At 36.8% G+C, this 3,540-nt stretch overlaps 1 long non-coding RNA gene across 1 annotated transcript; it reads left to right on the forward strand.

Annotated features, from left to right (window-relative positions):
- The first annotated feature begins 2,824 nt into the window (after window positions 1-2,824).
- LOC147642689 (uncharacterized) lies at window positions 2,825-3,284 on the forward strand. The gene is made up of 2 exons (XR_015273155.1): window positions 2,825-2,942; window positions 3,008-3,284. It is a non-coding gene; the product is annotated as an uncharacterized LOC147642689 (long non-coding RNA).
- Window positions 3,285-3,540: the final 256 nt, after the last annotated feature.

The following is a 3,540-nucleotide window of genomic DNA, read 5'->3' on the forward strand; positions in this document are numbered from 1 at the left end:
TAAGGGTTCCTGACATTCCTACACAGAAAAAATTCCTGCAGTAAATCCAATAAATTCTGCAGTTAAATGTCCTCAACCCTGACTGCTTTACAGTAAATCCAACCACTATTTTGCAGTAGAAATTCCTTAACCAACGAAATTAGTAAATTACAGTATTTAAAAGTTTAACTGTAGATAACCGCAGAATACTATTAAATACCATATTTACAGTAAAAATTTACACCCACATTAAAAACAGAAAACGTTTAAAATGTATATAATTTTTTTATTTGTTAAAAATTAAATTGCTATTTATTGAAATATGTTAAGTGTCAAATAATTGCTTCTGGTCCTTATAGTCTCTAAGAGTTGGTATATCCAATGTTCCTCCACTTAGAATAAAATAGACAACATTTAAAGTTAAAAAACTTTTAAAACCAAATATATAAACATTTTTTATAAATATACTGAAGTTGGCAGTATGTAAATATGTGTGCACATACATATGTATATTTGTAATGGACATATGTATGTAAAGTGCATCGTGCTCGCAGAAACTTGCATAAAATGGTACTTACCAAGAATAATAGCTGTAACTGGCAATATATCCAATTCTCAAAACCATTACTGAGTTAAATTTTTTTCACTTCATTTTATTTGACTTTTATTCTACAAGTAAACTTTCCGAAATAAAATGCGATCATTTGCCATAAATATACTAGAATTTATTTAAGTAGGCAGAAAAAGTTTTGGATTTTAATTATAAATTAATAAATTATTTAAATTTATGGCTCTGGCAAGTTATTTATTTTATGCTCACCTAGGGAATACAAATAAGAACAAACAAGAACATGAAATACTCTTCATTTTGTACGTAAAACCTACAGTAACTCGACTGCAGTTGACAGTCATTTGCAGTTCGGAAAGCCAACAATAAAAAACACACGCATACGTAATGATACGTAAATGTGACTGTATTTGACTGTCACGACAGTTTCGTGGAGTCATCAATCCAACAACAAAATACATTGACTGCAGCTTTACTGTAATTCAACCTAAAAAAAATTGTAGATTCAACCAACGAGTATTTGTTCTGTGTAGGGACAGCAGCTTGCTTCATGGATGGTCTCCCTCACTCCCTCGGCTGCAGGTGCCTGGCCGCTCTTCGTCCCTTTCTCGGCTCGTGTCGGCTTCTGCGCATTGAGTCGCTGCCCCGATCTGCAGTCCCTCTGCCGCGATCTGCGCTGTTCGGAATTCGCTCTTGCCGGCGGCTGCGCACTGCCAATTCCGCTCTCTCCTGCTCGCGTCTCTGCCCGTGTGTCGGCTCTGTCGATCGTTAGCTCTGCCGTTAAGGGATGCGTCTCTGCCGGGATATGGCTCTGCCGATATATGGCTCTGGCGTGATGAGTGGCTCTGCCGTGGAGCATGGCTCTGCCGTGATGTATGGCTCTGCCGTGATGTGTTGCTCTACCGATCCTTGTCTCTGCAGATGTTGTGCCTGCTGGTGTTGTCTCTGTTGGTGTTGTGTGTGCTTATCTAGGCGAGACTTATTCCTAGGGTTATAACTAACTTAAATCTACTATTTACTTTTTTTTAACTAACTTAAATCTACTATTTACATATGTATATCTACATATGGGTCGAGATTGTGACCTTAACTTAAATCTACTATTTACATATATCTACATATGGGTCGAGATTGTGACCTCGTACATACACACATACTTTAAATAAAACAAGAAAGGAAGCTTACTTCGTCACACCGTAGATTATATATATATTTTTTTATTTATATTATATTACATATAATGCGTACATACATATTAACAGTTTTTCATTCGCAAATAAGTACATAGGTAGGTAAAAGAAGTTCGGGCAGCATAACTTTTTTCTTCTTTGCATTGTTCCACTAACTAAGTTCGTTAACACTGCTGTGTGTATATGCGATGTTGACGAAAAGACGCAAGAGAGCAAAAAAGGGAAATGTCACCATCTTCCTTTCACCCCCTTTCACATGGGGGTTACCGTTTGGTTACGTTTGGCAACGGCGGAGTAAGAACGATCAGAAAGTACTCGGGAGTGCATTATGTGGCAAAGGAAGAAGGTGTTCGAAATTGGCAGTAAGCCGTAAACAAAAGGTGAAGGCGAAGGAAGTCCATACCCAGACAGCTGGTTTTATAGGCAGCAGCTGATTGGATGGCCCAGAAGAAGAACTCGTCGCAGCATAACCTAGCTTCGTTGTAAAGATATAAAAAAAAACAATAGTTTGGTTAGCTTTATACCACAACCGAACTATAAAAATATTTACCATTAATAATGAACTGTCAGAATAAGGAAAGATTTAATTTTTTTATACTTTTTTTTATTTTATTAAGAACTAAGCTAACATATCGACGAAGAAAACGCTTTCATCGATGGATATGGAGTGTTGGTAAATTAATTTTACTCAATTCGGTTAGAGTTGGAGCTTTCATGTTTTGCTTCTCAACTTTTATGTACTTATGCTGTGTATTTATGATCTGAGAATTGTTGTATAGTAATGTGCAATGTAGTCGTCATTGAAATAATTGAACCAACTAAAGAAAACTAAATATCTGAAGGCAACTAATTTAAATTAGCCTTCCGATATTTTTGGTAAAATATAATATGAATGTTTTTGAATTATACCATTATTATTATTATTATTACCATTATACTTTTATGCCTTCATGTTCTTTATATTAATTATATTACTGTTTAGTTTAAAGAATGGATTTTATCTTAGTTTCTAATAAATAATTTTATCGTGACACTCATTGACAGGAGCGATGAGAATGGCACTATGGCCGAGGCGCGGCGGAAAACGGTGCATGCGCATGGAGCAATGGTCCTCTATAGCTCTGGTCCAAGAGCAATGGGTTGCCTCGGGCAATGCCGTCGCCGGACTGAAGTCCTCAAGCTATAATGCGTTTTACACACCATCGGTAAGCAGAAATAGAGCCACACTCGTACGGAAGGGTTTTCAATCTTACCTTATGTCTCATTACAGCTTGGACGACCTTCCTGTGGTGTTGCTAGAAAGCAAGAAGAAGCGTCTACTGGTAGCTTCCTGCTACATGGTACACGATAGACCAGCTAAGATATAAGAAGATATAACTTATTTAACTTTAACTATTTAACTTGATTTTTCCAATAATTTTTACAGGAATGCAACGAATTAATATTGCTCTTTGCCGCACATTGCTCTTTACATATATCTTATTTCATTCTTCATTATTCTTTTTCTTGCAATTTTTCCGCAAATTAACCTAACTTAAAATTTCTATTTTCTCTTGCACTAATTTTCCATATCTTTTCTTCACCACTACCGAAATAAAATGGGGCTCGAAAATTGCCTTTTTTTACAATTATTTGCCGCGATGGGGCATGGGGCTCAAATTAAACATACTTTGGCCGGGATCGCATCGCGGTGGCGAGTTCAAAACGCCCGAACGAATTACATTAAACTGATTGCAATGCTTTGCCGAAATCTACGCCTACGCCGACTCTGGCATAAAAGCTCGTACGACTGCTAACGAATTC

The sequence above is a fragment of the Drosophila serrata genome, unplaced genomic scaffold, assembly GCF_035046125.1.
Source record: "Drosophila serrata isolate PLE 108 unplaced genomic scaffold, ASM3504612v1 contig_371, whole genome shotgun sequence".
Lineage (NCBI taxonomy): Eukaryota > Metazoa > Arthropoda > Insecta > Diptera > Drosophilidae > Drosophila > Drosophila serrata.